This window comes from Rhipicephalus microplus, chromosome 3 (assembly GCF_043290135.1).
Source record: "Rhipicephalus microplus isolate Deutch F79 chromosome 3, USDA_Rmic, whole genome shotgun sequence".
Lineage (NCBI taxonomy): Eukaryota > Metazoa > Arthropoda > Arachnida > Ixodida > Ixodidae > Rhipicephalus > Rhipicephalus microplus.
In genome coordinates, this window is record NC_134702.1 from 127,258,265 (window position 1) to 127,270,290 (window position 12,026).

At 44.5% G+C, this 12,026-nt stretch overlaps 3 non-coding genes across 3 annotated transcripts; all 3 read right to left on the reverse strand.

The window, feature by feature from the left end:
- Positions 1-10,348: 10,348 nt before the first annotated feature.
- Positions 10,349-10,421, reverse strand: TRNAT-CGU (transfer RNA threonine (anticodon CGU)). The gene has a single exon. It is a non-coding gene; the product is annotated as a tRNA-Thr (tRNA).
- Positions 10,422-10,806: 385 nt separating this feature from the next.
- Positions 10,807-10,879, reverse strand: TRNAT-CGU (transfer RNA threonine (anticodon CGU)). The gene has a single exon. It is a non-coding gene; the product is annotated as a tRNA-Thr (tRNA).
- Positions 10,880-11,264: 385 nt separating this feature from the next.
- TRNAT-CGU (transfer RNA threonine (anticodon CGU)) lies at positions 11,265-11,337 on the reverse strand. The gene has a single exon. It is a non-coding gene; the product is annotated as a tRNA-Thr (tRNA).
- Between the last annotated feature and the right edge of the window lie 689 nt (positions 11,338-12,026).

The window sequence follows — 12,026 nt, forward strand, 5'->3', positions numbered from 1 at the left end:
GGGAGAGTAAAGTTTTTCGCGTTTCAATCGGCAGGTTTTTCAACATTTCATACATGACATGGTCGTGGCCTGGGGCAGAATTTCTGCAGAAATTTAGTGATGTTTGTAGCTCAGCTAAGTTGAAAGGTTGGTTGTATGCCTCGTATTTTGTACACTTGTATTCCAGTTTCTGCTTTTCAATTTTTGCTTTATATCTTAGAAAAGCTTCAGTATAGTGTGACGAGCTAGAGACCTGCTCGAAGTGTGCACCGAGGAAGTTCGCCTGATCTTCCAGGCTGTCACCCTGTGTGTTCACGAGTGGGAGCGAATGCACTTGTCTTCCTGCTACTCTACCAACCATGTTCCAGACTTTAGCCTCTTGGGTATAAAAATTAATCCCAGATAAAAACTTGTGCCAGCTTTCTCTTCTGGCCTGCCAACGCGTTCTCCTGGCCTGAGACTTCATTTTCTTAAAAGTGGCAAGATTTTCGGCTGTCGGTGAGTTCCGAAGCACCCTCCATGCTTTGTTTTGCTGCCTGCGTGCATTTTGGCACTCTGAGTTCCATCATGGTACACGTCGTTTTCGATGATGTCCATTCGTTTTTGGTATGCTTTTTGTTGCTGCATTGATCAGAGATGCTGTGAAGTAGTCGACAGCCGCTTCAATGTCTAAAGTGCATATGTCGGGCCAATTTATATGTGTGATGGTATAAAACTGTTCCCAGTTGGCTTTGCTTAATAGCCATTTTGGAACCTGGAGCGGGCATTCAGTTGATGTAGATGTGCTCAAAACTACGGGAAAATGGTCACTTCCGTAGGTATTTGTGATGACTTTCCAGTGAAGTAGAGGCACAAGCGATGGAGATACTATGCTCAGGTCTTTTGATGAATAGGTATTGTTAGCGAGGTTATAATAGGTTGGTTCTTTCCGATTCAGGAGACACACGCTTGAAGAGAGAAGAAACTGTTCAATCAGTCGACCTCGGGCGTCACAACTAGAGTCGCCCCATAGCCTGTTATGTGCATTAAAGTCGCCTAGAACAAGATAGGGTTCGGGAAGCTCATCCATCAAATACTGGAATCCATGTTTGCGTAGTTGAATATGTGGAGGTATGTATAAAGAGCAAACGGTGACAAGTCTGCCTAGAAGCACCACTCGAACAGCCACTGCCTCAAGAGACGTTTGGAGTTTCAAGTGTTTACATGCTAAACCTTGCTTAACTATAACAGCTACACCTCCAGATGATGCCACGGCATCATCACGGTCATTTCGGAAAATAATGTAACTGCGTAGAAAGTTGGTGTGTTTAGATTTTAAGTGTGTTTCCTGTACACACAGCACTTTTAGTGAGTGAATGTGTAGAAGTTCTTGGACATCGTCGAGGTTAGTGAGAAGGCCTCTGACATTCCATTGTAGAATCTGTGTTTCCATATTTGATGGAAAGTGGTGCTGTGCGTACGAAAATGAAGTGGCTGTTCAAGTGGGAAGTTGTAACTTAAGTAGCAGGGCCGTTGTCGGGCCCTGTTATTGGTTTCTTGGTTCTTTTAGCGCGCTCTATGGAGCCACGCCACGTTTCCGGCAACTAAGGTACCGTGTTTGTGTCCATTGCCTCACGTGAAGCACTGGACGCCCGCGTACGCGAGCTGCTGCTGCGTATTTGCGACCTCGCCTGGTGAGACGTGGTCGGTCGACCCGACGACCCTGGAGTCACCTGAGTCTCTGGCTTGGTAGGTGGAGCAGGTTTGGCTGCTTCCACCATAGGGGTGGCCACCACACCCGACGGCTCACTTTGCGTGGGCCTAGGTAGTGGCGGAGGGTGATGCGACGCTGCCCCCTGACGCGCCGCATCAGCGTAAGTTGTGCCGTGAAAAGCCGAACACCTTCGGCGTGCTTCCTTGAAGGAGATATTTTCGCGAATCTTCAGTGTAATAATGTCTTTTTCTTTTTTCCACTGAGGACAAGAACGTGAATATGATGCGTGGTCTCCGTCACAGTTTACACAATGTAGGGTTTCATTACAATTGTCAGAGATGTGGCCTTGGGCACCGCATTTCGCGCAAGCAGGTCGACCACGACAGCTCTGAGAGCCATGGCCGTACCTTTGACACTGGTAACATCGGCGGGGGTTTGGTATGTAGGGTCTGATCGGTGTCTTTGTATAGCCAGTTTCTATTGTTTGTGGTAGTTCACTGGTGGCAAAGGTCAGTATCGAGTGTTTCGTGGGGGTTTCCTGATTGTTCCTTCGTATAGTGATTCGCTTCACGTTGGTCATATTCTGTTCTTTCCAGCAACGAGGAGTTCAGCCTCCGTCAGGTCAAGAAGGTCTGTGTCAGAAACAACTCCACGTGCAGAATTCATGGCTCGATGAGGTGTTACGCTGATGGGGATGTCACCGAATGTTGCAAGGTTCTTTAGTTCGTCAAATTGTGTTTTGTCACGGAGTTCTAAAAGAAGGTCACCACTAGCCATTTTTGTAACTTTGTAGCCATCACCCAATTTGGCTGACAGGGACCGCGATACTATGAACGGAGACACTGTTCTGGCTGTTTGGTTGGGCTTCTCACTGTGTACAACATGATAACGAGAGAATACTTCTTTGGGTCGGCTGAAAAAGGAAAATTCTTCGGTGCGTACGCGCTTTGAAGCGGCACAATCATTGAGGAGTGGAAAACTTCTCTGCATGATAGAGGAATGTTATTCAGTAACGATGGCGGCCACCCACCACGGAGCCCAACGAGGGGACGCTACAAGGTTCATGAAACGAGAAACATGCAGACGCCAGCCGTACACCGCTACGATAAACTAATGCGCGTAGGCCAAGGTTGGCTAGTTGCACAAGGTTAACCCAAGCCGCCCATGAAAATGGGGAAGTAACAGAAGAAATTAGAGGACAGGATAGATTTAAAGAGGAGAAAAGACGAAGATGTGGGGGAGAGAGAGATAGGAAAATGCGACTGCCGAATTCCCCTGGGTGGGTCAGCCCAGGGGTGCCGTCTACGTGAAGCCGGGGCCAAAGGGGCGTGTTACCTCTGCCGGGGGGCCTTAAAGGTCCAATCACTCAGCGTCGGCTAAACCTCCAGGATCCCTTTTTTCCCGGACACGGCAAAGCCACGCACGGCTAGGCGTGGGAGGGAGTAGAAACTCCCCCGTTAGCTCGGGTCCGTGGTGTCGCTACACACCAAACGCCTACTTGCGCAGGCGCCCCTTCAGGGTTGGTTACCTGTATGTGTTTGCACACCTTGCAGCGGGCTTTGCCACATTGCTTACTTCCGGTTATAGACGTCTTCTTGGTTTTTGACCGCACAAGATAGTCTTTATTGTTTTCGGGGCGTCTATATACCACTCGTGGAGGGGAAGCAAAAACTTTTGATAGCCGTTCACTGTGTTGTAAGATGTTAAAGTGTTTCTTTAGAATTTTGTTTACGTTAGGGGGGTTGCTACCAAATGTCAGAAACAAGCATTTCCGTCCCTCTTGTTACAATTCTTTCTGCTCGTCAAGTAGCTGCTGGCGATCAAGGTTCGCCGCTTTGTGTATGGCGTCGTTGACTATGGAAGGAGTATGATATTGTTTTGAATGTACCTTGCGCAAGTTCTCTGCATTGGCCTCCAAGTCTTTGGAACGGGGGCAAATTCTTTTGAATCAGTGAGCTTGGGAGTACGGGATGGATCTCTTGCAGTGACGAGGGTGACAGCTATCGAAATGAAGGTATTACTGCCTGTCTTTAGGCTTTTTGTACACGTTAGTAGCTAATGACCCGTCGTTTACTGTTACGTGGACGTCCAGAAAATTTATTTCAGTTGTTGAGTATGAATAAGTGAACGTTATGTCTTGATGAACTTCGTTGAACGATTCTATGAAATTAATTAAGCTGTCCTGTGTGTCTGTCCAAATAATAAAAATATCATCGAGGAATCGTCTGTAGAGAAGTGGCTGAATTTTCTGGGTTGATAGAAACTTTGTTTTAAGGTCATTCATAAAGGTGTTTGCGTAGTTAGGTGCCATGTGAGTCCCCATAGCCGTGCCATTAATTTGTAAGTAGTATTGGAAAGAAAACTCGAAGCGGTTGAGCTGCAGAACCAACTTAGCGAGGGCATCAATGACTGTTGGGTTTGGAGAGTCATCAGATTTATGTCAACTATAGGCTTTTACTAGTACTTTGATGCTGTCACTGTGTGGAATATTGATGTAATGGGAAGTAACATCAAGAATTACAAGAAAGGCACCCTCAGGGATTATTAGATCTTTGATCGCCCTAATGAACTGGTTGGTATCACGTAGGTAGGAGCGTTGTGTAGGAGGTATGTTCTTTTTAGGGAGTCTAGGTAACTTGATATTGGTTGGATGAGGGTACCTCTTCCTGAAATAATTGGTTGGCCGGGGTTTCCTTTTTTGCCTATTTTCGGAAGCATATAAAACTGTCCTGGTTTGGCACGTGCTACAGTACGTGCCCTAGAGAGTTTAGGATCTAATTCTTTGAGCTCTACCAGATGATGGAGTGTGGTGGTTATTATTGCTGGATGTTCTTGGGTTGGATCTCTATCCAGTGGTTTTTAGAAAGATGTGTTGGTAAATTGGCAGGTGCCCTCTTGGATATATTCGGATTTATTTATTATTACAATTCCTCCTACTTTATCCGCTGGTTTTATAACGATGTCTGTTCGGTCACTGTGTGCCTTAAGTCCTTCATACTCCTTTCTTGAGAGGTTTTGGGCTGCTGCCGGTCTGTGTGTGTTATATTCCTGGAGTATGTCTTTTTGGATGTCTTCGATGTAGGTATCTAGATGCCTTTCCCGCTGAGAGCTTGGTGTCTACTTTTGCCCTGAATTAAAGGTACTTTGGTAGTGGTTTCTTTCTGGGGTTCATCGAAAAAGTATTCTTATCGGCGGAGATTCCGTGCGAAGTTATCGATATTTTGTAATAGGGAGAACCGATGGTATCGGCTAGTAGAGGGGAAAATGGGAGTCCACGCGAGATTACTGTCAGCTCATGACTGCTGAGTTTAACGTTGGAGAGGTTGATTATGTTTTCTTCTATGTTCTGTTGTAAGTTCATAGGGCCTCTCGGCCGGTCGTTTACGGTTTTATGCATCCTACCAAATTGTGGCACAACCAATGGTTGTGAACCTTCTGAATTGTCTGTGTATAGCTCGCGAAAGTTCAGAAGTTTACCCCTCGCTACTTTTTTTCTCCTTAATTTTTAGCATTTCCGCTGTCCTCTTTTTCTCAAATCATTCCAGTTCGGTAACTTCGATAGAGGATAGAGAAGCTTTAGATCTCGCTTGACATTCCGCCGCCCTCGGAGATGTGAGCACCCCTTCACGGTGCCCCACAACCAGTTCAGTTAATTTAGGTGAAGCAGATTCTAGAATAAGATTACATTCTTGAGTTTCCTCTTTGTCAAATCATGCATCGACGAACTAAATGATAGCTGAATGCCCCGAGGGGCGATACGTCACAAGTGCTGACACAGCCCTCGTGAAGTATGCCGTGCTCCTGGACTCTATTAGGAAAGAAAGGCCAGACATTGGAACCATATTTTTCGCCCTCGTGCTACCTCGAGGCTTCAACACGCGTCTCCGGCATCCGAATTGAAGGAAAGTTAACCACTTAAACAGGCAGGCACATCGTTTTAATAGCCGGCTGTCGAACTTGGGCAAAAGCCGCCAGAACGTGTTTTTTATCGACCATGCCATCCACCACTTCCCGGCACAAATGGTGCTGGCTGCGGAGGGCGTACAACCGAACCTCGCTGGCGTATTCTTGCTTGCGTGGAACATCTACAATGTGGTTCTGCATACTCAGAGGGACCACATGGGAGCCTGGAGGGACCACGTGCCCACCGCTGAAAGAAGCCACCGGTGCCAACAAAGCTATCATTTTCAGAGGCGCTCAAGTCGAGTACCCGGGCAAAGGGCAGCCAAGCAATCGCACAAGGGACCGCACAGGCCATCAGAACACCTACTTATTCGAAGAAAAAACGGGCAACAAAACCCCAACCTGTACGCACCGAGACCACGGCAACCTCATCGCCGAAAGTTACCGCGCTAGCACCAATAACTCGAAAGACTGCGAGAGCCACATCAATGGCTGGGGGAAGAAAACCATCTCAACGGCCCCGAGACGGAGAACCAAGACATTGAAGATTAAGGTCTCTACCACCCTCAACCAGACAAAGGTAAACTCAGCCCGAGCACGGCACGTCTACTTCAGCAGGCCAGCCACCGACCAGAAAGGACTGCGAGCCATCAGACTCCACTCCAGCGCCCGGGGAACAAACATCTGCTCTCTCCTCAAAAAGGTACGATCTCCGGAAATACTGTGGCTCAACTAGGTTATGACAGTCTGATCGCTCTAACCCATTGACTATTTCCCCCACAGACGAGACGCACCCTACACCCGATACACCCCGTTTTCTTAAACTAAGAAAAAATGTTGATAAACGTCTGCGCCATGAACTTCATGTGCGAACCCTCAAAATAGATTTACGTTACGGTATTGCCCCTCGGGGCAGTCAGCTATCATTTAGGTCGTCGATGCATGACTTTAACAAAGAGGAAACTCAAGAACGTAATCTTATTCTAGAATCTGCTTCACTTAAATTAACTGAACTCATCGTGGGGCACTGTGTAAGGGCGCTCACGTCTCTGAGGGTGGCGCAATGTCAAACGAGATCAAAAGCTTCCCTATCCTCTATTGAAGTTACTGAACTGGAACGTTTTGAGAAAAATAGGTCAGCAGAAATTCGAAAAATTAAGGAGAAAAAAAGTAGCAAGGGGTAAACTTCTGAACTTTCGCGAGCTATACACAGACAATTCAGAAGGTTCACAACCATTGGTTGTGCCACAATTTGGTAGGATGCATAAAACCGTAAACGACCGGCCGAGAGGCCCTATGAAATTACAACAGAACATAGGAGAAAACATAATTAACATCTCCAACGTTCAACTCAGCAGTCATGAGCGGACAGTAATCTCGCGCGAACTCACAATTTGCAACTCTACTAGCCGATACAGGCAGTTCTCCTTATTACAATATCTCGATAACTTCGCATGGAATCTCCGCCAAGAGGAATACTTTTTCGACAAACCCCAGAAAGAAACCACTACCAAAGTACCTTTAATTCAGGGCAAAAGTGGACACCAAGTTCTCAGCGGGAAAGGCATCTAGATACCTACATCGAAGACATCCAAAAAGACATACTTCAGGAATATAACACACACAGACCGGCAGCAGCCCAAAACTTCACAAGAAAGGAGTATGAAGGACTTAAGGCACACAGTGACCGAACAGACATTGTTATAAAACCAGCGGATGAAGGAGGAGGAATTGAAATATTAAATAAATCTGACTATATCCTAGAGAACACCCGCCAATTAACCAACACATCTTTCTACAAACCACTGGATAAAGATCCAACCCTAGAACATCAAGCAATAATAACCACCACACTCCATGATCTGGTAGAGTTCAAAGAATTAGATCCTCAACTCTCTAGGACACGTACTGTAGCACGTGCCAAACCAGGACGGTTTTATATGCTACCGAAAACACACAGAAAAGGACACCCCGGCCGACAAATAGTTTCACGAAGAGGTACCTTCACTGAACCAATATTAAGTTACTTAGACTACCTAATTAAGAACATACTTCCTACACACCCCTCCTACCTACGTGATACAAACCGTTTCATTAGGACGATCACAGATCAAATAATCTTTGAGGGTGCCTTTCTTGTAACTCTTGATGTTACTTCCCTTTACACCAATATTTCACACAGTGACGGCATCAAAGCACTAGTAGAAGTCTATAGTTCACATAAATCTGATGACTCACCGAACTCAATAGTTATTGAAACCCTCGCTAAGTTGGTTCTTCAGCTCAACAGCTTCGAGTTTTCTAATCAATACTACTTACAAATTCATGGCACGGCTATGGGGACTCACATGGCACCTAACCCTTAAGGTCATGCATAAACATCTTTATGCATGACCTTAAAACGAAGTTTCTATCAACCCAGAAAATTCAGCTAATTCTCTACAGATGCTTCCTCGATGATATTTTTATTATTCGGACAGACACACAGGACAGCTTAATTTTTTATAGAATCGTTCAACGAAGCTCATCCAGACATAATATTCACTTATTCATACTCAACAACTGAAATAAATTTTTGAACGTCCACGTAACCATAAACGACGGGTCATTAGCTACTAACGTTTACAAAAAGTCTAAAGACAGGCAGCAATATCTTAATTTCGATAGCTGTCACCCTCGTCCCTGCAAGACATCCATTCCGTACTCCCAGGCTCACCAATTCAAAAAAATTTGCTCCCGTTCCCAAGACTTTGAGGCCAACCCAGAGAGCTTGCGCAAGGTACTTTTAAAACAACATTATCCTCTTTCCATAGTGAACGACGCCTTACAAAAAGCGGCCAACCTAGATCGCCAGCGATTACTTTACCAGCAAAAAGAATTGAAATAAGAGGGACGGAAAAACTTGGTTCTAACATTTGGTAGCAACCCCCTAACGTAAACAAAATTCTAAAGAAACACTTTAACATGTTACAACAGAGTGAACGGCTATCAAAAGTTTTTCCTTCCCCTCCACGAGTGATATAGAGACGCCCCCAAAACATTGAAGATTATCTTGTGCGGTCAAAACCCGATAAGAGGTCTATGAATGGACGTCAGCCATGTGGCAAAGCCCGGTGCAAAGTTTGCAAACACATACAGGTAACCGACGTTGCTGAACGCACAGAATTTGATTTCAAGTGCTTCATGAATTCAAACCTTAACTGTGACAGCTCAAATCTAATATACAATCTAGAGTGCGGAAGATGCGGTATTGAATACATAGGACAGACGGACACAACCTTTAGGATCCGCTTCAATAACCAACGTTAACATGTTCATTCACTTCCGGATCTGCCTCTATCTCGGCTCATTAACTGCGGAAACCACATATTTGATTTTATAAAGGTCACACTCTTACAAAGCGGTTTCTATAGCACAAGGGAACGTGAACAGTGCGAATTATACATGATTCATAAATTTAATACATTAAAAGCTGGTCTGAATAACACACCAGGCATACTTTCTTCGAGTCGCGCTCTGGAAGATTCAAGATAATATTTATCCTAACCATACGTTATTTTTATTATTTTTCTTCTGATTTCGCCCGGAACTCGTGTTCGGGCGCGCGGCTTGGGCACGCGAATTCCGAGGAAGGTGGACCACTGTCTAAGAATCCTTAACCCCCCCCCCCCCTCAAAGAAATCACTCACCAGACAACCAAGTAAAATGACACATTCAACCCCCGAGGTAAAAATCTGAAAAACAACCTCCACTATAAAATTATTATGCTTGAGCCACTGACCGGAGATCGTAGCTGCCTGGCATGTGCCTATCCCTCATGTGCGGAGCTTGACACGCGTAGCCCTTCTTTGTTTGTTCTCTCTCTTTCTCTTTTTTTAATTTGTCACATCGTTCGGACGTAGCCCTCCTCACCAGGCTTCAACAGCAACTATAAATGGGGAGAACAGGTGGAACACCACAGCGACAATGATCGCGAGGAATGTACTTTGGTATTCGTTACAAGCTACGGGGAAAGCTGATGAGAGGTGAATCTGAGGAGTCAAACATTTTATCACTGGAATTTGCCTAATTCAGCCACCTGGACCAAAAACTTGCCGCGATGGTATGTTGTTTGACCACTCCTTTTTTTTCCTTTACAAAAGGAACCTGCTATTGGTAATACGAACACGTCGTTGCTAGTTACATATGGCCAATATGTATATGGTCGTTTGACTACTTATAGGTGTATAATAGATGGTATAGCCTCTGACCCAGGTGCGTTTTTTTAAAGCACGTGCCATGCGTAATACGCAGACGTGGCTGTTTGGCTGCTTATCAGTGCATGATGGGTAGTTGGGCCACTGGTATATGTATATAATTATTTTGATCTCTCTCTTTTTTTATCTCTCTCTCTCGGCTCGACGATGGCATCAAAGCGCGTCGGAGCCTACGAAATTTTGTCTGATGAAGATCGGTCTCCGATAGAATCGTTCTCAATAAACGGTTCTTTAGAGGCGTATACTTATTTTCCCTTAATTCTACGGCGACCGAAGCCAGACTCTTTATAATCTACGTATATATATATATATATATATATATATATATATATATATATATATATATATATATATATATAAAGGAAAGAAGTGTATACCTAAGGGCTCGTTTTTCCGTGTTTTTAACACAATAATAATGAGATATAACAGACAGTAATGCCAAGGAATGTACAGGGGAAGTTATTAACATTAATGGAATGTAAAATAAGAAGAAAGAAAAGTGGATGAAAAAATTACCAACTGTAAGCAGGAATCGAACCTACGACCTTCGAATTACGCGTTCGATGCTCTAACCACTGAGCTATTACAGCGGCACTCCCTCCATCCACTTTTTTGGGGTTTATCTGTGAATTTAGAAGTAGGAGCGACAGTCAGCGCCATCTATAAGCCAAACAACGAGTGTGAAAACACTCTTATGCGCATGTTTGGCGTCACGTAGCACGTGAACTTATTATGAGCGGGCAGCTGAATAATTGTCCCTCTTATACAACCTAAACACACCAAGTCTGCCAGTACGAGACCCTCGTTCAATGAAATAAGGGAAAGAAGTGTATACCTAAGGGCTCGTTTTTCCGTGTTTTTAACACAATAATAATGAGATATAACAGACAGTAATGCCAAGGAATGTACAGGGGAAGTTATTAACATTAATGGAATGTAAAATAAGAAGAAAGAAAAGTGGATGAAAAAATTACCAACTGTAAGCAGGAATCGAACCTACGACCTTCGAATTACGCGTTCGATGCTCTAACCACTGAGCTATTACAGCAGCACTCCCTCCATCCACTTTTTTGGGGTTTATCTGTGAATTTAGAAGTAGGAGCGACAGTCAGCGCCATCTATAAGCCAAACAACGAGTGTGAAAACACTCTTATGCGCATGTTTGGCGTCACGTAGCACGTGAACTTATTATGAGCGGGCAGCTGAATAATTGTCCCTCTTATACAACCTAAACACACCAAGTCTGCCAGTACGAGACCCTCGTTCAATGAAATAAGGGAAAGAAGTGTATACCTAAGGGCTCGTTTTTCCGTGTTTTTAACACAATAATAATGAGATATAACAGACAGTAATGCCAAGGAATGTACAGGGGAAGTTATTAACATTAATGGAATGTAAAATAAGAAGAAAGAAAAGTGGATGAAAAAATTACCAACTGTAAGCAGGAATCGAACCTGCGACCTTCGAATTACGCGTTCGATGCTCTAACCACTGAGCTATTACAGCGGCACTCCCTCCATCCACTTTTTTGGGGTTTATCTGTGAATTTAGAAGTAGGAGCGACAGTCAGCGCCATCTATAAGCCAAACAACGAGTGTGAAAACACTCTTATGCGCATGTTTGGCGTCACGTAGCACGTGAACTTATTATGAGCGGGCAGCTGAATAATTGTCCCTCTTATACAACCTAAACACACCAAGTCTGCCAGTACGAGACCCTCGTTCAATGAAATAAGGGAAAGAAGTGTATACCTAAGGGCTCGTTTTTCCGTGTTTTTAACACAATAATAATGAGATATAACAGACAGTAATGCCAAGGAATGTACAGGGGAAGTTATTAACATTAATGGAATGTAAAATAAGAAGAAAGAAAAGTGGATGAAAAAATTACCAACTGTAAGCAGGAATCGAACCTACGACCTTCGAATTACGCGTTCGATGCTCTAACCGCTGAGCTATTACAGCGGCACTCCCTCCATCCACTTTTTTGGGGTTTATCTGTGAATTTAGAAGTAGGAGCGACAGTCAGCGCCATCTATAAGCCAAACAACGAGTGTGAAAACACTCTTATGCGCATGTTTGGCGTCACGTAGCACGTGAACTTATTATGAGCGGGCAGCTGAATAATTGTCCCTCTTATACAACCTAAACACACCAAGTCTGCCAGTACGAGACCCTCGTTCAATGAAATAAGGG